This window comes from Canis lupus, chromosome 19 (genome assembly GCF_011100685.1).
Source record: "Canis lupus familiaris isolate Mischka breed German Shepherd chromosome 19, alternate assembly UU_Cfam_GSD_1.0, whole genome shotgun sequence".
NCBI classification, from domain to species: domain Eukaryota; kingdom Metazoa; phylum Chordata; class Mammalia; order Carnivora; family Canidae; genus Canis; species Canis lupus.
This window is the reverse complement of record NC_049240.1, coordinates 37,884,409-37,911,848: the sequence shown is the minus strand read 5'-3', so window position 1 is coordinate 37,911,848 and position 27,440 is coordinate 37,884,409. Positions and strand designations below refer to the sequence as shown.

The following is a 27,440-nucleotide window of genomic DNA, read 5'->3' as shown; positions in this document are numbered from 1 at the left end:
TCAAGAGTGAGACCCACTGAAAGTCCCATGAGTGAATTCTGTTGTGACCATCAGGAAGAGAGGTAGACAGGGATGAGATCAAAGATGATTGGCCTGTAAAGGACTTGAACCTATGATACTGCCCTTCTCATTGGCTCCCTGCTGAAACCACACAAATAACTAGGAGAGAAGTACAAGGTGATGATTCTGGATAAGGGTTATTAGAAAATACAAGGGGAAAGAAACACCTGGCATTATATACCACACTTGTTTCTCAAGGCATGTACACTTATTCCACCTCATATTGTTTTTTTAAATCATAGAATGCTAGGTTGGGAGTGGGTTATCCAGTCTCTTCACCTTGCAGAGGAAGTTATTACTCAATGAGGTTAAATGTTTTTCTCGAGGTCCCACAACTGGCGTACAGTGTAGGTCTCCTACCCCTCACTTCACTTCTTTACATTTTACTACATAAAATCCCACTAAGAGAAGACGTCCCTTTGGAAAACTGAATAGAGGAAAGAGAAATATACTAAATCTTAAGTCTTGAAATTCCGCCACAGAATCATTATGACCCACGTTTTTGAGAATTAGAAGGCCCAGAGGTAATTTCCACTTTCACATTTTGCACAGAAAAAAAATTCCTCATAATGTACTGCAAGAATAAGGTACTATTAACTTCATTATACTTTTTATTTTACATAATCAAATCATGAAGTGTTGAGTAGAAATTATAGCTCCCTTGCAACAGCTTTCAAATTTGTAGGCTGGCGGAACCACAGAAAAAAGAATCTCACGGTCCAGATACTGAAAAAAGCTCCCCGTTGGGGGATGGTCATTTGTGGTCTTCAGTCACAATTTTGCTTTCAGGATAGGACGCAGGAGGGTTTGAGAGTGTGTGTGTGTGTGTGTGTGTGTGTGTGTGTGTGTGTATGTGTGTGCGCACGCGCGCTTGCTCCCTGGTAGTGCTGAAGTGTTCTTTGATGTTGATTTTTTTTTACTTGATAAATCACCTTTTTAAAGAAGAAAGTGACAGGTAAGTGAAACTGAAATGAAAAATCTGTTTCGATGTAGGGGGTAAGTACCCTGAGAGAAAGACAAGTGACTACAAGTTTGCCTTCACCAGTATGAGTGTGCCGGGTTGCTGCACCATTGCCGCAAGTACAGTCTTCTCTCTGATAACAATAAAAATCACCCCAGAAATCGAGGCCTCTTCTTGACCCAAAGCTGTTCCACCCACCCCAGGATGCTATTTGATCAGAAAAAAGTCAGTATTTCACACTGTGCTTTTTTATTTGCAAGAATCATTCCCAGGCTGCTCGTATAGCTATTTGATACTTGTAGCTATGACAGCATTTAGCTGATGAGAAGGCTGGGGAGTGAATTATCTTTTTACCAGTTCACATTTCAAGAGCAAAAATTCCCTTTTTAATTTGAGGAAAAATTACTTTTTGCTTTGAGGCACAGATGGGAGTAGGTTTCTTTTATGAACGACAAGTTCTTTCCTGGTACCCTGCTCCTTTTTTCCACTACCAGAAAGAAGACAAAGCATTGGCCACACTAGATCCTCAGCTCTGACAGCAGTGCAGTTTAGATAAAGTCATGAGAGCAGGCCCCACACCAAGTCCCTCAGTTCATCCTTCAGCCTCTCGATGGTTGTATCCAAACTACTAGAGTAATTAGACCTTCCAAAGGCATTCATTTAGTCAAATAATAAGCATCACTGAAAGCCTGCTTTACAGTTAAGATGTTTTAGTAGCTGTGGGATATGCTGGATAGTCACCACTTTTCCCTCCAGATCTACTCCATCCTTCTCTACCTGGCTATGGATCCCTGGAGGACATACCACGCAGGTCTTATCAAGAGGATCCTATGTCTTTTGAGATCTAGTTGGGTTAGGCCAATGGAGGGGGAGGGGGGACCTAGCAGGAGACCAGAGGTCAGGAAGAGGGAGAGGACAAGATAATTGCTTTCCTGATAATGTATTGCAAGAATAAGGTTATACTTTTTATTTTACACAATCAAATCATGAAATGTTGAGTAGAAATTATAGCTCCCTTGCAACAGCTTTCAAGTTTGTAGGCTGGTGGAACCACAGGAAAAAATAAACTCATAGTCTAGATACTGAAAAAATTGGGGGATGGTCATTTGTGGTCTTCACCACAATGGTATCTCCTTACCTGGTCCTGGATCATAGTAACTAGACTACTCTGCCTAAGGTGACATCTTTTGTTGGGCAACCCTTTCTCACAAAACACAGTTTTCTCTGTTCTGGCACCTTCCTTTTCTCCATGTCCCTTCAGGCTTCTTGGTAGTAATGACTCTTGGATGTTGTCAGCCTACCTCATGTTGCTTTGCTTTAGGTCTATCCATACTTTCTTGTATCGTCCCTTTACCAAAATCTTCTCAATTTAGATGATTTGCATGTGCCATCATTTTCCCACAGAGCCCCCTGACTGATACAAGACAATAGTTTGTTTGTGGAAGCTGACCTAATAAGCAGGAAAAATGATGTAACATAGAGGAGGCAAATGGTGTGGTATTGACTGTGAGGCACCAAGTCAAGAGGGGAGGGTTTAAGGAGCATTGTGGAGAAGCTGTGGTTAGAACATGCTCTGAAGCAATTCAGGAGCTTGCTTCAGTAGCACATGTACTACAGCTGAAGCAATGGGGGGGACTTGGAGAAGAAAGGGGCAACCCAAGGATACAGTCCTATATCCTCTGGTAACAACTCACTTCATTGCTGAATTATTTTTTCCCGGGGAAACTTCTTTCATACATCAAATTGTGATGGTTAATTTTATGTGTCAACTAGGCTCAAGGGCGCCAAGACACCTGGCAAAACATTACTTTTGGGTGTGTCTGTGAGGGTGTTTCCAGAAGAGATTAGCATTTGCACCAGTAGATCCATGGAAAGGTTTGCCCTCACTGCTGTGGGTAGGCATCTGATTGACTGAAAACCTGAATAGGACAGAAGGGGAGATAAAGGGCAAACCTACTCTCTGCATGAGCTGAGACATCTTCTTCTGTCCTCAATATGGCTCTCTTTGTTTTCAGCACTATGGACTTGGACTGGGACTTAGTTACACTCTTAGCTTCCCTGGTTCTCCCGACTTCAGGTTTGGACTGGAACTACGTCACTGGGTTTCCTGGGCTACCAGCTTGCAGACAGCTTATCTTGGGGCGTCTCAGCCTCTATAATCATGATTCCATCCATTATATTAAATATTTCTATATTTATACTTATATTTACATGTATATGTATATTTATATTTATATACAGAGGGATAGAACTCTGACAAATTCACAGATCTGTGCTGCTTTATCTTCAATGATTTTACCCCTGGTTAGTGACCAGGAGGAATTTTAGAAGCAGGGTTCATCAAACTCTGTGAAAAGCCGAATAGTGAATCTTTAGGCTTCACAGCCCAGCTGAGCAGTCATAATGACTCAACTCTGCCTTGGGAACAGGAAAGCAGCCACAGACAATACATGAATAAATGGGCGTGGCTTATGTTCCAATAAAACTTTATTTACAGAGGCAGCATACTGGATTCTTTTTTTGAAAAAAAGATTTTATTTATTCATGAGAGACAGATAGAGGCAGAGACATAGGCAGAGGGTGAAGCAGGCTCTTGGTGGAGAGTCTGATGTGGGACTCGATCCCAGGACCCCAGATTATGACCTGAGCCAAAGGCAGACATTCAACCAGGTGTCCCTAACAGACTGGATTCTAAAGGATATCTGCATGTGGTAGAGAAATGGGAAACTCGAAGGCCTAGTTCAACTTTTCCTGGGATGTGCAATGTGCTGAGGCAAGCAAAGGAGCAAGTTTAGAATGTCAAGCGAAGATGTGTACACCCAAATGCATGAATTTGAGCACAGGTAAACATTTCAGAAAGCTCAAAACTCACTGAGACTTTTTCCAAGTGCTAAATAGGGGCATTGTTGATGCTGCTCAGTGCAGCCAGTGGATTGTGAATACTAACCAAAAAATCTGCATTTTTGTAGTGCTTCAGGCATACCTGTAGCTTTCTTGACTCTCTTGGTGCTATAATTGGGCTACCTCTCACCATAGCAATGCTGTACAGAGCACAAACCACTGGGTTGCTAGAGGTTTCCAGCTACTTAAATCCCAGCTACCCTTGACCCCTTCTTCTGATGTAAGAAATAGGGTTTACTCAGTGCCTCAGACCAGGAGGCCTGACCTCTGTGCTCCAATATCAAGATTGCTTGAGATTTCTCAAGTGAATATCAAGTAGAGAAATGTCAGTGAGGAAGAGGGAGGTTTTTATTCCCCAGCTGCTTTATCCCCTACCCCCATAGGGCTGTTATCTCAGCTGCCTTACCGGGTGTCCTGAGAAGAACAGAGACCATGCACTGGAACCAGGTGTGGGAAGGTATGATGCTGTTTGAGGATCCAGCTAAAGCCCATTTTTGGGAAAAAGCAACAGGTAGGGGGAAGACTGGCTTTGGCCTGGGTTAGCTACCTTTCCAAAGTGTTGTGCCAAATCTTTGACTGCTCCCCCTTGACAGCAGGGGTGGGAGAGCAAGAAAAGTGTCAGATGCTTAAATGAATATTTATGCAGTGAATCTGCCCAGCAGCCTAGCTAAGGGCATCATAGCAGGTCAGGAACACACTGGAGGAGTGTCCTTCCCACCTCCCTCCAGCCACACAGACCCCTGGGGGCTCTGAGTAGATTTTGTGTGGATGGGCTGGGAGAAGACAGGGAGGCTTGGCCAGGTAGGTACAGCCCCAAATACCTGGTTGCTAAGGGTCTTAAAGGGGCCCCAGATGAGCAGGAAAAGATCAGAACCCACCACGAACAGTGCCAGGAGGGAGGCTGGAGATACGAGCAGTGCTGCTGCTGAAATGGTCTGAATGGAAGGCAGGACAAGGGACAGAAATAGAATATAAGCAAGCAGCAGACGTAGACTATGTCGGCAGTGGGGACTGGTAACGTCTAGCAGGGAGCCTGGCTGGCTCAGTCAGTAGAGCATGTGACTCTCAGGGTTGTGAGTTTGAGCCCCACTTTGGGGGTAGAGATTACTTAAAAATAATAATAAAAAAAGATCTTGGTGCTTGCTTTAGTAGCACATACACTAAAAATTGGAATGATGCAGAGAAGATTAGCATGGTGCCTGCACAAGGATGTTGGTGAAGTCTAACATGTAAGCCACTTTAGCAGACAGCTCAGCGTGTGCAGGGAGCAGAGCCATGCGTTGAGTGTGGATCAGGATGGCTCCCTTCCCTTGGAGATGAGAGCTGAAATTTCCTGAGACTTGCTACGTGCCAGACACTCTGGTTGCCTTTCGATAGAAATTGACATTCAATACTCATGATGACCTTTTAAGACAAGAACTTTAATTATTCCTATTTTACGAACAAAAAAAAAAAAAATCTGAAGCTTAACAAATTAAGGAACTTCCTCAGGGCCAAAGAACTGGTGTGTGGTAGACCTGGGATTTCAACCCCCTTCTGGCTGCCTCCAGATCATGCAGTCAATCTACAGTTAGTGGCTCAGAAGCAGAGAACCTTGTTTCTGGGAACTGGGAGCTCCTGGCATGGTGCTTTCCAAAATTAAACAGCCCCAGCTTCAATAGGGCTAGAGGTTTACAGGTGTATAACTCCTGTACAGGTGTTACAGGTGGCGCAGGTGTACAGGTGCCAGCTTTGTGCCTGCTGATGGCAGAGACCAGGCCTGATTTCAGTAAAACAATTGTTGAAGTGTTGGAGGATGAGCTAGAGAGGGATATGAGGAGTAAAGAATACACGTGTTGGAACTTGGTCTAGGTCTGATTTCTGGTCTTGTGCTTTTTCTGATTAATCAGGTCTTGAAACCAACTTCCACAGAGATTAAAGTTCTTTTTTTATTTTTTAAAAGATTTTATTTATTTATTTATTTATTTATTTATTTATTTATTTAGGAGAGAGAGGGAGGGAGAGGGAGGGAGGGGGAGGGAGAGGGAGGGAGAATGAGCAGTAGGGAGAGACAGAGGGGGAGAGAAAGAGGCAGACTCCTTGTTTAGCCGGAAGCCTTATGTAGGACTTGATCCCAGGACCCAGAGATTATGACTTAGCCAAGGCAGACGCTTAGGTGACTGAGCCACTCAGGTACCCTGAGATTAAAGTTTATAATAGTACATCTATATAATATATAATATATATAATACCCTATATCTATAATTTTGTGTTTTAACCCACATGGGGACTCGCTGTGGTGTATATGTGTACAAGATGGGGATATTGACTGGAGCGGGAGTAGAGTAGGAGGAATGGTAAATGATAGGGTGCACCCAAAGTCCAGCTGTCCCCCAGGATGCAACAGGATTTATAATTTGAGTGATAAGCCTATCTAATGGTTTCACATTCTTTTGCCTGAGCCACCCACTGATGGGGGTTGGTAGAGAGCCAACATCATTTCCTATGAGGATGTTCTCCCCTCCACATGCCATTTGATTGCTCACCACTTGAAACTGATGCCCTCTCCTCTGGTATTGCACAACAGAACATCTGCCTTCATTATGGTGATGGCTCATGCTGATTGACTCCTCATTCCTTCCTCTTCCTTCCATCCATCATTGAAAGTTAGGGCAGTCTGCCCCCATAACCATATACTCCAGAATTCTTATTAAAATGTCCTTTCCTGAGCTGCCATAATATTTATCTCTGGTCTTCATCACTACATTTAATGCTTTGTCTAAGGCTTGTCCACCTTAAATCAGGGTTTCTCAATCTATCTGACATTTTGGATGCTGTATTTCTTTGTTGCGGGGTGGGGATGTTCTGGACGTTGTTGGATGCTCAGCAGCATCCCTGGCTTCTGTCTACTGGATGCTAATAGCCGTCCTCACCCAGCTGTGATAATAAAAACTGTCCTCAGACATTGCATGGCATCCTCTGGGAAGCAACATCAGCCCTGACTGAGCTGAATTGTAAACTCCTAGAGGGCAAGAGCCATGTCATACTCACAATTGGTTCCCTAAAGTCTGACATGGAAAACACTCAGTGCAATGAGTGAACGAGTAAGTGAACTTACCAATGAGTAGCCATTTGTTCATGAACTAAGTACACATTAGCAAGAAATACTGGGTATGGAGTATGGGGGCACTACCTGGAGGAGGCATTGAGCACTGGTTCTGAAGTTTGGGATGGCAAACTTTTCAATTTTACCAAGGATAATTCTAGTGTATGCATAAAGACTTTTCTTTACATCAGAGATTCGTTTTAAAAAAAATGAAATCCAAAAAAATAAAAATAAATAAAAATAATTAAATTCAATTGGCCAACTTATAGCACGTCATTAGTTTCAGATGTAGTGTTCAATAATTCATCAGTTGCATATAATACCCCGTGCTCATCACATCATGTGACCTGCTTAATGCCCATCACTTAGTTACCCCATCCCCCGCACCCCATCCCCTCCTGCAACCCTCAGTTTGTTTCCATTAGAGATTCTTAACATGATACCTGGACCCTTTTTTGTTCCAGGGTTGCTCAATAGGGTAAATTTATGAGAAGGCCCCAGGGGTGTTGAATTCTCCAAAGTATATTGTATTAGATTTTATATGTATGCACATATGTGCACATTTTTTTATGGGGTGGGAGTCCATAGCTATCATCATATTCTCAAAGGGATCCGTGACCCAAGAATGGTTAGGTAGCTTCCTCTCTCTGCCATTAGTCTAGCAAGCCTGGCCCACAGGCCCTGCACACAGATGGCTCACCTTACCCAGGTCACAAAGCAGGATCTCAGAAGCCCTGGTGTGGGCTCCATCATCTGCACTCACCTGCTGCAGTTAGTGCTGTCTGCCTGTCTCCAACATAGCTCTGTGCATACTTGGGGTCTCAGAAATCACTTAATCAAAATAGGAACTGGCAACATTTTGAAAATCCTTTATAAATGCTGTTATTGATAGATGATGAAATGATACTGCATCTTAAGAAATAAGTACAAATAAGTGGAGACATTTGCTTGGCATGTTCTGTGTTTTCTTAGGGCTCAGGGATCTGCTTGTCATTCTCCTGGTGTCTCACCATCTCTCAACAATGGGAAGCATCAGATCATACAAGTTTCCATGGCAACCGAGGTTTCTGTATCCTCCTCTGGCAGCCTAAGATTGTTCCTGCGGCAGATTCTCTAGTGCTTTGTCTATAACAAGAGATAGAGCTTTCATCGATCTCCTTAGAAGCTGGCCTTCAAAGCCAGGAGGCAGCTGGGTGTTCTCTGTGATAGGTGCCTGCATTCCTCTCTAGTGTTCCTAATTGACCAGCACAGGAATTGAGCACCTACTAAGTTCAAAGCACTTCACAATGCTAAGGGTGAAGATCTATGTGAATGCTCAGAAATGCAAAGCATGATTTCCATTTTATGAAGCTTTATGAAGTCTAGTCATATACAAAAATTACAGTAATACCAAGAGGTATACAGTGGTGCAAACAATAGGAGTGATGGGATTTAGAAAGGAGGTTGTTTTTCTGACTGTATTGATCAGGGAGGGCTTTCCTAAGAGGAAGAGCTTTTATATCTCCCTCAGTGAAATTGGTCCAGATTTAATCTGTGGTGTCCCTGAGGTCCCTGAAGCAGAAATTTATTGAGAAAACCTTCATGTTTTAAGAGAATAGAGTATGACTCCAAGGCGCCTGGCTTCTACTTGAGTTGCTGAGACTCTAAGAAAGCTGTGTTGTGATCCTGAACTATCCTCTTAACTTCCCTTATGTCCCCTCTTGCCACCCCTCCTCATCTTCTTACCCACACTTGCTGGTGTGGGCATGACGCATAGCACAGCTAAATCATCTTGATCTCCTTTCTTCTCACTTATCAGTGTATGTTATACTAACCGTGTGTGTGTGTGTGTGTGTGTGTGTGTGTGTATGCTGTATTTCAGCAGCCTGTCTCACACTAATTTACCCCCCTGTATTATATAGTTCATTATTATCAATTAATATTTATGAAGCCTCCACAGGGTTTGTGGCTGAGAATTAGGCAGCATTTTCATTACTGCTGTTGCATTGCCATGTTGCATCGACTTGGCTCAGCTTAGGCAGTATTTATGATCTTTCTGCCAGTTTTCTACTCATGTGACAGCCCTCATACTCATCCCCATTTCAATTAATATTTCAAGAGCAAATCCAGAAGCCATTGTATTAAAATGCTTCACTTAACACCAGATGCACTGCCTCAATGCTGTCCCTTTCATGTACTAATTTTGCAATTCCCTCCTAACATGGAATCCTATTTGTCTGGGCTGCTCTCTACAAGCCCAAACAACGGTTCCTCCCGGTTCCTTTACATTCCAGAAGTTCCAGATGTTTCCTCCTCATAAATTTCGCTTCCTTAACTAGGCTTAATGGATCATAATTGTCCATTTCCGAAGATGCCTCAGAGGTTTGCTTGCCTTCTGTCTTTCAGCACCTTTCTGGTCCTCACTCATAAGCAATTGTCTTCAGCTTGGTAGGTTTCCTAATATAATTAACTCATTGACTGCTCTCATGCACATAGATGTGTTGAGGGAAATAAAATCATTTGGTCTGATAAACTCTGGAGTCCATCTGTCAGAGCCAGCAGATAAGTAGGTTCAGGGACTGTTGGTCTTTTGGGGGGGAGGAGCTATTGTCAGAGGCCTGCCATCCCTGGGAATGCTTAGGCCGTGAGGGCTTCCAGTAATCTAGTGTGAATAGGCACAAGGCTGAGTGAAGTCTTTGAAGTTACCACCCAGATATGACTGGGATGTGGCTAGTGCTGTCATTCCCACCTCCCTGTGTGGAGTTCTAGCTAGATGATGGCACTAGGTAGCTATTCAGATCGCGTGGGCCAAGTTTGGAACTCTGCTGTTAGGTCCCTGAGGCAGAGTATCTGACCTATTTCCTGTTTGGTGAGGTCTACCAAAGAGGAAGTGAAGGTATATGAGAGCCAGGTCTAATATGGTTAGCATTTCTCATCCTCTTAGGAGGACCTGAGAAACTTGTCATGGTTTTGCCTACAAAGACTATATCAACAATATTATTTCATTATTCACTGCATTAGTTGAGATCCTAGGAGGAAACAGATGGCACACTCAAGCCAGGTGATGGAGGACAACCTAATAACAGGCCTCTTACAAAGGCAGGGCAGGATATAGGGAATTCAACAAGATTACAGGGCAAGGGGATAATATACAACCATGTGGCCAGAAGGAGAGAGCCACTTGGAAGCAAGTATCACCTTAGATGGAGGGATGCAGCCAACCGATGTTGGCCCAGGCCCAATGCAGGGCTCGATCTTATGACCCAGAGATCATGACCTGAGCCAAATTCAAGAGTCAGATGTTTAACCAACTGAGCCACCCAGGCACCCCCAGAGCACTCATTCTAAAGGGTGCAGAGGAAAGAGACACCATGTAATGTAGTAGAAAGGACATGGGCTGTTAGGAGAATCAAGGGAAGGGATTCTAACGGAGCACACAGCGTAGTGTTTGGCATGCCACCTCCTCTTCCACGCTGCAAATATGTGGAGCCGGCTGACGTGGCGACTCCAGATGGCAGCTTTCTTTGTCTGCAGATGGAAAGAGACATTCAGAAAAGATTTTTTTCTAAATGTTTGGTTTGCGTATATTCATCTATGATGTTTAAAAACTGAATGGCATATCCGTGGTATTAGTCAGAAATGTTCACCAGCTGTTAACTACAGGTTGTATCTGACTGAACCTTGGATTCTTTTCTTCTTAGGCCAACTGCCTCAGTTGTCCCTGTTAATGAACTGTACTCCAGACCTTCTTATATGGAGCGTTATATTTTTCTGGAACTTTTGGCCTACTGCTCTCACCCTTGAAGCTCAGCCAATGTCTATTTATAACAGGCAGTTTTATTCCAAAGGCTTCCAGGAGTGCCCATAGTCTTCTAAACAAGTGTACAATGACTCCCTGTGCGCAGGGTCCTGCTGGGTCCTCGGCCCCAGGCCCTGTGCCCCTGATAGAATCAGGCTGGAGACTGGGCTGCAGAGCCCTCTTTTGTTTGTCTTCTGCCTTCAATTGCTTTGAGCTGTGCCAGCTTGGAGCAGTGGGAGACTCGATTTGGGGAAGGGGCTGGAGATCATTTCCCATGTGACACTCTTCTCTTTACTTCGATGGGGAAAACAGAGTCAGAGGGTTCGAAGCGGGAAAGATTTTCCACTACATAAAGAGAACGAAAGAGGAAACAGGGTCCCAGTGGCCTCTTGCCAGGCCCCAGGAATGCGCCAACCCTGGGAATTGGCCCCTGGCCAGCCTCCTCAGAGGCTGCTGACTTGGGAAAACTGGCTCTCTGGCCGCTGCCAAGAATGTAGACAATGGGCTTTTGGTTATTTCACTTTTGAAAGTTAGGCTTTTGTTTTATTATCACCAAAGGTAACATTTATTGGGCACCTATGTATGCATGCCAAAAGATAAAATGCATGATTGGAAGTCAGTGTAACTTAAACCGAGCAGAAACACCACAGTCCTCATATAATATTTACAGCCTGCTTCTAATTAGGGCCTAATCCTCTGCTCGGGCATGTTGGTACCTTAGATGTGAGCACTGAATGGTACTGAAATTCTAGAATTAAAATTAGTTTTTAAGTGCTAACGTAAGCTGTATTTATGTCACTTGAAAGGACTGACATAAAGCTTATCCAGTTGTCATTCGCTTAAGAAAAGACTTTGAGAAAATGAAGCAGACAACCAGTGTGTTCTGAGGAGGAAAAGACAGCAAGACCCAAGCCATTGGCTTAGGATACTGAATTCTGGGATGGGATGAGGAGGGGCCTAGTATACCTTCCCCTCACTGCATGTATGGCCCATGAAATGATGATGATGTGTGTTAACAACTGGATGACCTTAAATTATTCCATATAGTTTTTCATTCCCATCTGGATTGGTGCTATTGATTAATGATAATACCAGGGGTGCCTGGGTGGCTCAGTCAGTTAAACCATCTGCCTTTCAGTTTAGGTCATGATCACAGAGTCCCAGGATCAAGTCCCACATTGGGTTCCCTGATCAGTCAGCAGGGAGTCTGATACTCCCTCTGTCCCTCCTCTGCTCATTCTCTCTCTCTCAAATAAATAAATAAAATCTTTAATAATAATAGCAATTAACATTATATTTATTATATCCTGGGTGCTGGACTTAATATTTTATTTGTATCAGCTCCTTTCATTTTCACTACTACTATAGGGAGATACCATTACATCCCTTTATATAGATGAAGAAACTGAGGCTTAGAAATGAAATAGCTTGTCCGAGATCACTTGTCCAAGGTGACTAGTAAACACTAGTAAACACCAAGGTCTGTCCTACCACAAAGCTCATGCTGCTGACACCTGTCCCATCTCTGTGCACCTTGAGTACATTTCAGAGTTGTGAGGAGCCTGCATCTTTGTGCTTAGATCAGTGACCCTGTGCTGTTGGGGCTGGCTGCTTTCTGGATGCCATGTCCGTGTCACAGCTCTGGTGACCATTTTTACAGTGGTTCTTCTCAAAGTAGTTTCTCTGGAGCTTTTTACTCAAATAGCTGTCTGGCCTTCCTTGTGTGTGGAAACCTCCCTCTGTGCTGGGCTGAGAGGTCCTACCAGGATTCTGAGTAGTGAAAGAATGAGGAAAGCTTTCCTGAAGAAGTACCTTGAAGAAGTGCAGGCCCCGAGGCCCTCACCACTCATTTTAAGAAAATTCTATTTATGTGAATCCAGATGTATACAAAAGATGCATCAAGGGTTGCTTTTCCTCTTTCCAGAGAGATTCCTCATATAACAAAGGACTCGCCAGAATTTTTTTTTAAATAGACTGTAATGCATTTTAAATTGAATTGAATTTTCAAAATTCAATTTGCGGTACTTGTTTCCCATGGAGCTAAATGTCCAACATCAGACCTTTTTTACCCTGTGATGGAAAACAGATCACAGATGATATTTTGGGTTGAAGTGCTTTCCCCAGGAGCCCCAAAGGGCCTGGAGAGCCTATCATCATGCATGGAGGGAGTTTTCACTCCGGGGACAAAGAGGAAAGTTACAACCAGGACTCCCAGGCTTTGACTCCTCCCTGGTGATGTCTTTCTTCCTTCTGAACTCTTAACAGTTCTGTTGGGGATGATGGACACTGCTGCACAATAAAGAACGGCTAGTATCCTGTAGTTAATCCAGAGTGACTCAGATATCTTCAGTCAACTCCCACTCTTCTCTGAAAGACTTCTGGCATGCAAGTCTACAAAAGTTCCTCCCTTGTTGAAAATTATATCCACTAAATGTTTACTTTTATGCATACCACGGGGCCCAATCTTCTGAAGAGTTGAAAGGGAAAGAAGAAAGAGGACAAATGAACTTAGGTGTAGAGTATTGGCCATTGGTGATGTCCTGGGCACTGCACAGATCCATCATAAATATTTTGATGAATTTCTTTGTTCAAATATTCTGCCTTGGTTCTTCATGGAATTCTGTGGTGAACAAGACAACTGTCTTTCTTCTTTCATGAAGTTAATATTCAAATAATTCTCCCAGCAACCTGTGATACGTGTATTCTAAGTCCCATTTTATTTTGTTTTAAGATTTTATTTATTTATTCATGAGAGATACAGAAAGAGGCAGAGACATAGGAAGAGGGAGAAGCAGGCTCCCTGTGGGGAGCTCGATGCGGGACTCAATCCCAGGACCCCAGGATCACGCCCTGAGCCAAAGGCAGACGCTCAACCACTGAGCCACCCAGGTGCCCCTATAAATCCCATTTTAGAGATGTGGAACCTGAGGCTCCAGAGACTAAATAACTAGTCCCAAATCACCTAAGTTAGCGGGAGTTGGCACCAAGTTTCTGAACCAGAACCAAGTCTGACCAAAGGCCAGTTTCTTGGTTATTCTATTCTTTGTACTATTTGTAACACTTGAGTAAGGATCAAATCTGTATTTCTTGATTAATGGAATACTGTCTGGAAATAACAGCAACAAAACCTTGTTTGTAAATGAGTTAACTAAGAGGAGTCTTAGCCTAACAGGAGCAGGAAGAGAGTTTGTCCTTTTTCCTGTGTGGTTACCAGATCGCAGGAGAAAATTGGAAAAGCAAACACAGTGGTTAATAGTAAAGGCACGGCCATTCAAGTCACATATTTGGTTTTCAGAGTCCTCTGCTCCGAGAGGATCCAGCTCAAGGTGACTGCCCCTGTCGGTAAGCCTGTTGCTGTGCTTGGCATTGTAAAATAAGACCCAGCTCTGCCACTGACTAGTGCTGTGCCCTCCTCAAACCCTTTACATTATCCTAAACTTCTGTGTCCTGCACTTGGAAAGGATCAAGTGCCGCAAGAGCAACAACAACACAAAGTTTAAGAAAATGAAAAAATCAAAACTTAAACCCCGGCAGCGAGGAGAAATTTGATAAGTAAGAACTAGGAAATGGGGCAGAGGTTTGATTTGTCCACAGTTCCAACCCCAGCATGCAGCGGAGAGGAGCATTGAGAGAGGGTCCATGAATCACTGGGTGAAAGAAAAGAAAAACGAACGATAATGGTCACTCTATTGAAGAGAAAACAAAGTGTCATTGCTGGCAGCACTGGCTTTGTTCCCTTTCTGTATCCCTACAGCCACCAAGTAGAGCTTTATCCTGGTGAGTCCTGTGAGTAATCCACACACACTCTTCATTAAATAACCAAAGATGACATGCCCCTGAGACCTAGAGGTGCTCAGTCTGCCCTCAGGTGCCCAGGAAGCAGGCTCGCTCATCTGGATGTGATGGAAGATCTTTCCCAAAGCTGGCCACAATGCCAAACAAGGAAAAGGCCCCTCCGCCGTCCAAAGCCCCACCTCCCATCTCTGTAGGGAGCTTCATCCTTTCCCAGACACACCTGGAAGCTCACCATCCATTTTTCCACTTATCCAATTTTCACTGAGCACCTTATGTGCAAGGCACTGTGGTCCTATTAAAATCCTTAAAATATATAGCTGTCTTAAAAACTCAGTATTTTTTTTCTCTGAATTTCTGCAATGCTTCCCTCAGAGCTCTGCTGGTGAGAACCCTTGCGGGTTGCTGCACAGATGGAAGTTACAGAAGCTTAAAGTATACACTTGAGGAACTGGGTTCAGAGGCTTTCCCTGCTTTGGCCCTGAATGGCTATCAAGAATATAACCTCCATATATGACATAAAGAGGAAAGAGGGTAGAGAACCGAGTCAATTTGAGACTGGAGTAACTAACTCTTTACAGTCAGGCAAGAACTCTTTGGCCAAAGGAAAAAGAGAGACTAGAAAAATCATTAAGCAACACACAACACACACACACACAGCACAGCTCCTTTCCAATAAGTGGGTCCAATTTCTTCATTGTTCTCTCAGTCCTCAGAAAGCAGCCGGCGTTTATTTATGCGATATTCCAGAATGAGATGGGCCAGTGGCCAATAATATCTGTATGGTTGAGGCTTAGCAAAAGCTACTGAAATGTAGATCACAACCTAAGCATTGCATTTTCTGCTCATTTCCCAAACTAGAATCAATCCAGCACATTTGAGAAAAGTTATCCATGAAACAGATGAAGTTATGTGCAAAGGGACTAATAGAGCCATCATGGAGTTGTGAGATGTGGGGGGGACCCAAGGCCAGGCACCAAAGCAGTGGCCATTCAATTATGACAAGTACCTGAGATGAACAAAAATTGAGGGAGACCTGATGCTCTCATGAAGCAAAGACTGCTTGTCAAACAGTGAATGTTAATGCCACTTCCTTACTGCATTTTGTGGTTTGTGTTCTTGTCACATGGTTCAGATACTCCCAGGGAGCCTGGAAAATTATAAGGTGTAACATGGTGATATTTCTTGAAACTAATTATCTGAGAGAATTTATGGAAAATTGAATGGACTAAGGTTTCACACTTGAATAAGAGTCACCATCATCCATGACAATGTACAAATTGATCCATTAGAAAAGTTAATAACTTAACTGTTGTTGATAGTGACTAGTTAGATCTGAATATCAGGAGTAATCAAATCAGTATTTCTGTGTTCATATTCTTTGTATACACAGCCAATAAACAGACTAAATAAATGAATAAACACAACCTTAATTCTGAGTATGTAATTAAAATGCTTGAGCTCTCTATTCATGTTCTATAAATGAAAAACAATTCATTAATAAAGTAAAATTATATTTGCTGGAATCTCAGGTAAAAATCTGTGGAATTTAACTTCTAGTACTTCTTTTTCAGGTGAAAACTTTTTTTTTTTTTTTTAGGTAAAAATCTCTAAGTAAATAATTTTTATATCTTAGTCACTAAGTTTCTTAGATTGAATCAACATGAGTTAATGAAGGACTGCCTTCCATAATTACTTAGGTAGGTAGATTCATGTATTGGTTTTTGAGTCTGGCCAACTCATTTTGATCTCAAGGTTCTGTAGGAAAAGATATCTGTAGTCCTCATTGGATGTTCCCAGCATATAGTGCAATGTTCCGCACTCAGTGAATGCCTGGGAAGTGAATTGCCAAGTGGCTGTGGGCTTCATACTCTGGTCCCAGCTTTGTCCCTAACTGGCAGAGACACTTTGGACAATTCTCCTTTCCCCTTCTGAGCTTCAGCTTCACCTATTTGTCTTTGTGATCACAGGTTGGGGCTCCACTGACCTGTCAAGTTCCTTAGAGCTCCATGACTCTATGGTATCAAGTGTCTAGTGCAGGGTGGGAGATACCAAGGAAAGGAAAAAGAAAATTCTAGCTATCAGTCTGTTCCTAGCAAAAGATGGGTCTTAGTGCCCGAGCAAGCATAACCGGTCTCTCCTCTCTGTTGCATTTAAATAAGTGATAAAGATGGAAATTTCTAATGATGGAATTGTAGGCATCAGTGAGCAGGGAAGAAAGAGATCTTATAGGGAAAGAAATTTATGTCACAAATATGTCACTATCATATGAAGCCTACTTGTAAAGATTCAATTCTGAGGGAAATTTAATATTGGATAATTTATATGATCTATGAATGAGTTACTTAAATTCCTTTCAAATATTTCAAGACAGACCTTTTATAAGTCAGTGTATAGTCCTACTTTAATGTTTGGTCTTCCCACTTTGCTCAAAGCCACCCTGTCAGCTTTTCTTTTTCTAATTTTTTTTTCTAATTTGAGTATAGTTGACACACAATGTTACATTAGTTTCAGGCAAACAACATAGTGATTTGACAAGTCTATCTGTTACACTACACTCTCCACAAGTGTAGCTACCATCTGTCACCATACAGCATGATTACAAACCATTGACTACATTCCTTATGCTGTACCTTTCATCCCCATGACTTATTCATTTCATGACTGGAAGCTTATACCTCTCATTCCCCTTCAACCATTTGCCCATCTCCTTACTTCCATTCCCTCTGGCCACCATCAGTTAGTTCTCTGTATTTATGGATCCCTTTCTGCTTTTTGTTTATTCTTATTTAGATACCACGTACAGGTGCAATCATATGGTATTTGTCTTTGTCTTTGACTCATTTCCCTAACAGGATACCTCCTAAGTCCATCCATGTTATTGCAAATGGCAAGATTTTTTTTTTTTATGGCTGAGTGATATGCAATTGTATATTTATACCAAATGTTCTTTGTCCATTGATCTATCGTTGGACACCCTGTCAGTCTTAAAATCAGTTTAAGGATTCTGTTTTGCCAGAATCCAAAACAGATTGGATTGGATTGGCCAATCCAATTGACATTTTGATATTTGAGGTAAATTATTGCTGTGTCTGGTTTGCAGAGCTCCCACTCAAGTTGTACCTCAGCACTCTTTTGCCTTCCAAGATTCTGCTGCAGAAAGGCTTGTCACTCCACTGTCAATGGAGCAGTGTCTCCAATCCAATAAGCATGCTTGAGTTGTAAATTATAAGGAAAAGCTTTGCCAAAAGTCACACTTTTCTGAACTTCAGAGGGGTTGAATAAATGGTAAGACCTCACTGATTTGGAAGATTGAGAGTACAAGTGTCTTTCTGACTGAACATTTTTTAAAGGACTGAAGCCTAAGTCTTTCCAAATTTATATTCTAGTTGAATTAACAGCGAATAGATTTTTTCCTCTGTCTGCTTTGAAAAATAAATTATCTCTGTATTTAAGATTCTGGTTTTTTTGTCTCTTTTTCTCTCTGTTCATTTGTTTTTCTTAAATTCTACATATGAGTGAGAGCATGTGGCATTTGTCTTTCTCTGGCTGATTTATTTCACTTAGGTGGCTGCCAGAAGGGAGGTGGGTGGGGAGAATGGGTGAAACAGGTGATGGAGATTATGAATACACTTATCTTGATGAGTGCTGAGAAATGTATAGAATCCTGGAATCGTTATGCCATACACCTGAAACTGATATACCTTTGAATGTTAATTATACTTGAGTAAAAATAAATAGAAAAATAATTTATCTGTGGTTAGCATTGCTTTGCAAAGCTAAAATCAGACATCCAAGTTCTTAAAAGCAGCGTGTGTCCTTTTCATAGGATTTTGTTTTTGCTGCAAGATGACTTAGACTCTGCAGATTTCAGATTGAATAATTATATACTTCTGGGCAATTAGGTCCAAACTCATAAATGCTTATAGTGTTTGCTCTTCTAAATCCTTGTGAATGATCAGAGAAACTCTTTGAAAAATAGCTTTGGGTCAGAAACAAGTTGGGATCCATTCTTTACCTGTGAAAATCAAGGAATCTGCAAAATAACACTTGGACTTTTATGTCACTTTTCCTCAGCCTCAAGTCATGGGCTGGTGTTTGTGGTATGGCCTCTGGTGAAGTGGCAAGCTGTGTCCACCTGGCATAGATTTTATCACATAACCTTCTGAAAACGTCTTTAAGGGATTCTATCTAGTTCATGCATTTTTAGAACCCAGAGATGATTGAGACAAAAGACTTGAGTATTTTCTTCTCTTGTGATCATAGTTAAACTTGCAAATTAGCGTTGTGAGTTACATGTCTATATCACATCCGGATAATAGAAAACTTTTCTTCCCAACTAAAGGCTGGTTCATTTCACCAGTTTGGTACTGGGTTTCAAACCAAAACTAGATCATAGTTCTTTGGTCTAAGTCCTTATGTGACTTTGGCCAATCTGCCAAAATTGCAAATGAAAGGATAATGTCAGTGACATCTGGCAGCCTCAGTCCTGTAATTGGGATGTTAACCGTAACTTCCCAAGGTAGTCTTGCAGAGCATCCTTCTCCCCACATGAAGGAAATAACCTGTTTTAGAGCTCAAGTAATATTGTCAGCTAGCAAGTTCCTTGCATCAGGAGGTCACTGGCCTGGGCATTTCAGAGGGGACCGGGTCATTCTTGGAGCCATAGAAGTTTTATCTGTGGAAGCCAAGATAATGAACTATCAAAGCTTATGAAATAACCATGTCAAGCTTTAGGATAGGAGTCGATCACCTTTTGAATAAAGAGTACAAACTCCTTCACCTTCTCCAGACCTTTAGGTCAGCATAGCTGAATACAAGACATAGGATAAAATTACTTCTTTCTTCTCTTACAGATGTCTTTGCAAACATCTCTTCCCTTCCCTTCTAAAATATGAAACTCTGAAAACTACTACTAGTGCTTCAGAATATAATGCATAGCTCTCAAATGCTGAGTGTTTACAAAAACAAGCTCAAATTTGTGGCATATGTTGCTTATGGACTTCTTTTTTGCTCTTGACAAAACCTGAATTGCTAAAACCTGGCATGAAATTTCCAATTTCTCCATTCCCATGAGAAGCTACAAGATCAGAGAAGTAGAGAATTTTCAAGCTGGAAGGGGTCTTAGATACCTGAATAGATATTAAGCATAAACATAGCTCTGCGGGCTGCATTTGCTCAGTTTGAACATTCTGGTATTTGTGTTACCTGAGGTTCTTTGTATCTCTCTGAGAACACAAAGATAAAATTCCCTGTGGTTACTTCCTATTATTTACCAGCGACAAAAACCTGTATCTGAGCATAGTTAGCTCTGCTTTGAACTTCTTGTTTGCCTTCTTCCCTGTAGGTCACAGTCATATATAAAATTTGGAAACGCCAAAGTTGCCCAAGGAACAAACAAATCTTGTGGAAGTCTAAACAGAATTCCACATGGTTCTGTGTGCTCAGAAATGGCCACAGCAGGTCTGCTGCTGTTTGAGAAGCAATCCCTTTTTATATAGGTGTACCGTTCTGTGTGACCAGGTGATTAGTAAGAAGCTTAGAAGGAGTTTCCAAGAAAGTGAAGAGAGAGCGAGCAACTGTTAGCGCTCTGTTACCTCCCAGTAATCTTCCTGATGGCTGCTCTGTGGCGGGGGCTTAGGGTGATAAACTCTATTTGTGTGCACCTTATTCATACTGTTCAGAGCTTGCCCATGACTGCAACTTGCATGCCAGATTCTTGGGCAGGAAGCCATAGCAACCCGTTTAATAACCAACGTTCAAAACAGTGTCCTTGTAATTAAGGCAGTATTAAGAAAACAGAGCTTCTGCCTCATTTTGGTCAGAGCTCAAAGATGATAGGCTGTGTTGCAGTAGGACTTTTTTCTTTTCTCTTAAATCAAATTTCGACAGTCCTTTATCCTCGAATATAGATGAAGCACATCTGATATTTGGAAATAAATGTGTGGCATCAAATTTTCTATGCTAATCTTCCGAAATTGGCAATTGCCTTAGCTCAGTTATATGTTCTATAACCCTAGCAATCTGTAGAGTGCTCAGTTTCCATGGGAATAAGCTTGGCATGTTCATTCAGCTCAGAATCGGAATTAATTCAGGAGGTTGTGGCTGTCCTGACATTGAGTGCTAAGGGATTCTCCTGATAATTAGAAATATCATCTGTGTTCCTTTATTGGACAAACATTTTCTTAGGTATTTGTTTGTTTTTCAGATGTCTAATCTTACTGTGACTCCTTTCTGCAAGAAGTAGTTCTTTAAAAGATAATTGGAAATTCTTTTGTTTTTTAACTTATTTGAATTCATCTTAAGAACTTTGATATTTTCCCCTTCTCATGAACTAAACTTTCCCAAATACGTGCAGATTTGTAATCCTAATGCAGTAAGTCTCCAGTTTAAGATTATAGCAAAATCATGTAGAAGGCTCATTAAAACACAGATGACTGATCCCAGCCCCAGAGGGGATGATTCAACAGGTCTGGGATAGGCCATTAAGTTGCATTTCTAACAAGATCCCAGATGATGCTGATGTTGATGGGTGGGGGCCCACACCTTGAAAGCCATAAGCTTTGTCAAAAGAGCCATAAAACTCAGAAAGCATTTTTTTGGGTCATTGCTACATGCTGAGTTAGCACTGTCCTATTTCATCAGATGTATCTACTATATTGATTACATGTGAGTTACATGCAAAAGCAAGATGAATAGACATATAAGTCATATAAGTAGTCAAGGAAAGAGAGGTAAACATGGGCTGGAGGGCTCGGGGTGGGGTTGGGAGAAGACATTGGGCCATGGCTGACCACAAAGCATGTGAAAATGTAATTTTCATAAAATAAATCTTTAGTCAGAAATTAACAAGTACCCCAGCCTTGGGTTCAAGAGTGACCCCATGTATCACGCATAAGATCACCCCTTTCCCAGATGAGCAAGATTCCCACTTCTACAAGACTTCCTTCTGCTGTAATTAATCAGGGATTTGACAAGCACTGCTTTGTTAGGTGAGTAATGTCAGCTTGTCTACAAATAATATCACAAAGTTAGCCTTGTTTGCTAATATCCTCTCTCCAAAAGTGTTTTGTTAGATATATTTGGACTGAAATACTGGTTAAAAAAACATTCGGAGCTTTCAGTATTGTTGGATTTTATATACGCTCCTGGTTTTAATGAACTTCTGAATAAACAAATGATCTGTCAAAGCAAGTGGCTTATTTAGTTTAGATCTTGAGACATCAAGACATTACATGAGGCAGACATAAAATTTTGCCTGAGAGTAACCAGCAAGGAAATGCTTTACTGTTTGTTTATCTTAAATGTAAGTTTAGCTGGTGATTCTACTATTTATACTACCCAGATGAATTGGTGGATTTATTCCTAGGTGGAACTAATTGAGCACCATCCATGCCATGCCTCTGGATTGAATCTTTCTACATCGCCCTATTATTCAGTCGTTGGGAAGTCTTTCTATGCACAGATTACGCCAGACCTTCAGAAGCAGGCTGTAATAATATAGCAGTTGGAATCATTGACAGAGCTTCTCTGGCACTGGACTTGACAAATTTCAGATGAGTCTAAGTCATAATTGTTCTTGGCAGGTGACAGCTGGTAATCAGCTCGTTCTGAGTGTGTAAATCTGTGCACACATTTCTTGGTCAAGTCCCTTGTCAACTGTACTCTAAGAGTTGGTGTGTTTCTGGTCTGCACATATCTAGTCCTTAATGGCTGGAAGACAAGGCATCCAATTGAAAAACTCTGCCAAAGATTGTATTTTCCATTTCTGCTTTCAAATATAGTAATTGGATGTTTGTTCTTTCCTTCTCACAGACCAGTAGCCTTGTCTGGGTATGGTAGGATGTGTTTTCTATCCCTTCAATCTCTTCTGTGGCATTGCAATACAGTTGTTTCTTGTTGTTGTTGTTGTTTTTAGTACTCAAGCAGCTGCTTTCTGGTATCTGGGAAATCAGCAACTAAATTATTCACTGGAAGAATGGAAGGGCAGCTCTGAGAGACAATGACAAATTTATTTATTAATTTAGTCAGCAACCATTTAGTTAGCATTAGTTGTGTGTTGAGAACGTCCTTGGTGTGTGTGTGTGTGTGTGTGTGTGTGTTTGTGTGTGTATTCCTATAAATAAAATGCAGTCTTTAACTTTAGGGAGAGGTAAGTAAGCAAGTAATTTTTAACCTCATGTGTGGTTGCTATCATAGAAAGAGAAGGTGCTGCAGGAATGCAGAGTGGGTGGTTGGAGGTCGGCCTGATGGATTTAGAGAAACTGATGAGCACGTTAGTCTGGACTCAAACTTTGGGTAGGTTTAAAAACAGAGAGGAGATTGGCAGGCAGATAACAGAGGGAAGGACATTTTGGACAAAAAACTATAAAAGAAAAAGCACAACGATAAGGGAGAAAGAACTAGGACACTCGGGAAATGGCAAAAGGGTGACCAGAGCTGAGAGGCGGAGTTATCAGGGAGAGGCTGAATATGAGGCTGCAGAGGGTGACAGGAGCCAGATCACGAAGTGCCTTATTATGGAAAAGGGATTGAGGGGTGTGTATGACTTGAGGCATAAAGTCTGGTTAGGAAACGTTTTTATTCGTCTCCAAGAAAACCCAAGAAAAAAATCATGATAAGGCCATGGCAGTGGAAATGCTAAGACGAAGGTTATTATGAGAGACAAAGTTAAGAAATTTTGGTGTACAAGAAATGAGGGTAAGGGAACATCTCTAGGGGCCAGGTTTGGGGCAAGTTAAGAATTAGGCTCTATAAGCACATTTGTTGGTAAGTCTGGCTTTTGGTCTGTCAAAGATGGACAGTTAAGATGCAATGAAGAATCAGTCTCACGTTGCAGAGGCAAACATATGTCTCTCTAATGGTAAAAAGAAAGGGGCCCTACATGGGCCTCTTACTTCCTACGCCGAAAGAGGTAGGTTATACATTATGCTCTGTCGTGTTGTCTCCGAACAGAAAGGCCAGCCAAAGAATGCATGCCCATGTAGAACAATCCACAGAACTATCAACTTATTCTCATAAACCCATCCTTCCCTTATAAAGTAAATTCTAGAGTGAGGAAAAACAACCGGACCTCTATCTCTTTGCTTCCCAAAAAGTGAGCAGATAGGTCTTCAGGTGATAGAGCATGGGGAGCTGGTTGGACTTAGATCCTCTAGATCCTCGCTTTGGTCACTGTCTTTCTGCCTGTCCTTGGTCACATCATTTATTCAATCCACCCACTTTATTTTGATGTTACTGTCCATTTTGATTTATTACGCTTTGTACCATAAGCAAATAGGGAAGTCAACTATAGAAAATAATTTGTGAAAAGCTTTAATTGTGTCAAAGGATGATAATTAACACAAGCTGCCGTGTAACTGCAATGTCAAATGCACCAGGAATTCAGCAGGAAACCCCCAAACAAGATTCTCATTCATTCATTCCTTTTTTTTTGGTTAATATTTATTGAGTACCTACAATGTGCCAGGCACTATCAGTAAACAAAAATTGCGAAAATTCCTTGATCTCATGGCACATGCAGATTGGGCTTACAAAATATTTCAGTAATGTTCATACTGTCATGGGATTTTATAAGCTTACCAAAGTCATGATGAGGATAATGTGACTGTCTTGAACAAGAATAGTATGGAGATATTTGGTCATTGGCTAATGGTAATTGCTGCTGCTTTAGCTATTTTTGTCTTTTCCCATGCTCAGGCTAGTTTCTTTCTGCCCTATGGACCTATATTGGCATTCATGCCTTCCTTATTCTTTGACTGCTTTACATCTATCTACAACACATTGAAGCATATCAGTAAAATACAATTCCTTTCAAGGTCAGAGTACCATTTAAAATTGCAGAAAGTTGCTGGACATGTCTACTAGGGCATGGTGACCTTCCCTAGCTATGCCCAACTTTGTACTGCCACTTGGTGAGATGTTTATGACATCACATGACTGCTTCAGGTATAAGATAAAATAAATACAAAGTAGTTTGTTAGATTTGCCAGTACAGAGGCCGTTAATTACCTTAACCTTGGAAAGAAACACATGGGATTCTGATAAATGTGAGCAGTCACACGTACCTTAAGCATTTGCTCTCTCCTATGACTGTTGTTCTAGGCAACAGCAAGATGGTTCTGACCATACCCTGGTCTTCCAGTCCAGGGAGGACTTGTCAGAAAGAGGCATTCAGTCAATGAATTCTTTTTTAAAGGAACTATGGATTCATATAACAGGGTTTTATTTTAAATCGGCAAGACTTAAGAGCCACAGAACCAGAAGTTTAGATCAGGAAATTCTTTCTTCTTTACATATATTGTCTCAGGGCTTATGTCTAACACCTTTGTGCAATTGGTATGATCATTCCTATTTAATAGAAGAGAAGATTGAGGCTTGAAACAGTTAAATAACCACTATTCTTGGCCATATAACTAATAAGTGATAGAGCCTGTAAAGGAATCTATCCCTGATGATTCCAAATATAGTGCTCTGGGGAGTATGATATGCTATCTTTAAGGACCATTGATGGAGGATATACTGTATCATAGGTACTTGGGACATAACTAAAGATCAAAGGCATAACCACTTTCCATGAGAACATACACATCTGTGGACAGAAACATCCATTCCTGAGCACTCTTTATGTACTGTACCCTCTTCACAACCATGTAATAAGATAGATACTTGCATTATCATCCCACTTATACTGGAGGTTGGGATATTAGTTTATAATAAGTGCGTGACGGGCTGGAATTAAAATTCGCATCTTTCCTTAACTCCACAGCCCATATTTTTACCAAGGGCCCCTCCAGAAATGACATGGCCCTACATGCAAAAAACTAGATCTACATCTGGCACTGGTGGAGCAAGTCTCAAGCTGAGCAACAGAATCAGAATATGAGTTGGGTCGGAGAAGGGAGCAAACATCTTGGCCTGGAGTAGCTGGGAAGACCTTACCTAAAAGCTTCAGGAAAATGGGAGTTTCCAGGGGAAAGTGACCTAGAGAAGAAATGGAAAAAATAGTTCTACATTGTGCGCAACAAAAATGCATGGAAAAGATTTAAGCACATTTACAAAGAAACATGTGATACTTTCACAAGGCTTTATGAATAGACATAAAGACATTGCAAACCCGTATGTGGCAAACAATGTGCTGAACTCTTTACCTACCTGGCCCTAGCTACAGGGAGAAGTAGCTTTGTTGTCTCTTGTTTCTAAGATAACTGGGCCCATTTGGGTTTAGCTGTTTTGGTCATCTTGAGGCCCTTCAAACTATGCTCACATCTGAGCTAAGGCTTGCTAATCTTCCAATTCATGTCAGAATTCCCTGCCTCACTTTACAGGGATCCCTGCTCATTATTATACTTATTACTTGTGTTACTCATGCAAACACTTACCTATGTGTATATTGTCCATCTCCCAGGCCACATGGCAAATTATACAGGAGCAACTCCTTATTACCATTTCTCAGGTGCCTTCACAGGGCCTGATGTTCTGAAAGTCCAATATTTATTGAAAATATTAATGCATGATTTCATAAATGTATGAATAAATATTGAATTAGGTTGATACAAAAATCTTAGGTGAATGTGAGATGAGTTTGAGAATTTCTCATGTTCTCTGTCTCTCAGAATCAAATTTCACTCTTTTCCCTGGTTTAGCATTTCCCTTGAAGTTTCTTCTGGTTCTTTTGGAGAAGTAAGCAGGCCTACTTTAAACCTTTTCTTCAGGAAAACTCATAGCTCTTAACAGAAATCCTAAAACAGATTATAAACACAGTGAATACAAAGCAAACAGCTAGAGCTTGAGTCCACAAGACTTGGCTGAAAAGGAACATATTCTAGGAATGAGACACCAAAAAACTTGTAGTCAGCTGTGTCAGTTCTATTTGCCTAGGTCTGACCAGTTATGTCCAGTGGTATTAAAAATACTTGCTTAATGCTAAATGATGATACATAAGGTGCCTCTTTCTCCCTGTGTCCTCACTTGACTTCTGTTCTGAGAAAACCCTAGTCTCTTGGCTCTAGACCTTGTTTTCATTATGCTGAGAGTGCAGAACACTGCCATAGAGACAGTGTTTTGAATTTTTGATGGGATTTTTTGCCTTTGGACATTGCCATTTTTCCTCTTTCTTACCTGGCTCTATCTGCTTAGAGACCCTCTCAGATTTAATTATATCCTTGGTGATTTTCTTGCACTGTTCCACATACACCATTATTGCCATGGGCAGATCTTAATGGCTCACTGAGAGGGCCTGAGAAATCTAAAATTTAAAATCAGGATTGACTTGTGTTGCTTTCTGGACTAGCATTTGAATCACCTGAGAATATGTGCTTCCTCAGGGCTCTAGAGACACTAGTATCACTTGACCTATTCTCCATGGCCCGCTCTTGGCTGGTGACGCAGGTCCTAGAGAGCCTCCAATCAGGAAATGGGAGTAAGGGTAACTGCGATGCCTGGGTTTTACCCAGTTCCAGGGTTTTCATCAGTGATGCTGGGCAGAGGGAGCTTTGTGAGGAGTGCTCCTAAATTGGACATCAGGGAAATTGTTAGATCAAAAAGGACAGAATTGCCAAAGGGAGGTTCTTGGCCTTTTGTGGGATTGGTATTCTATCTCCAAGACCCCCTGGCTCCGATTTTGTCAGCATCCTGAGCCTATTTTCTCCCAACCTTCTCCACAGCTACCTTTACCTAGCATCCCAGAAATCTTCCTTTGGAGCCTGGCTAGTTTTCCATGTGAAATTGAAACCATAGTTTTAAAGAGTTGATTATCATAATTTCCATCAGATTGAATCTCTGGGTTTCTGGGTGTTCTGCTTGCTTTGGCAGGTCCTTAGCCATATCGTTGCCACCACATCCATTTCAAGTTGAAGCCTCAT

The 27,440-nt window shown here is 41.6% G+C and overlaps 1 protein-coding gene and 1 non-coding gene across 5 annotated transcripts in view; both read left to right on the top strand.

Moving 5' to 3' along the window:
* The window catches only part of NCKAP5 (NCK associated protein 5), a 973,837-nt gene that overhangs the window by 156,060 nt on the left and 790,337 nt on the right, over nucleotides 1–27,440 (top strand). The window lies entirely within an intron of this gene.
* Nucleotides 5,059–5,166, top strand: LOC119864554. The gene has a single exon (XR_005374377.1). It is a non-coding gene; the product is annotated as a U6 spliceosomal RNA (small nuclear RNA).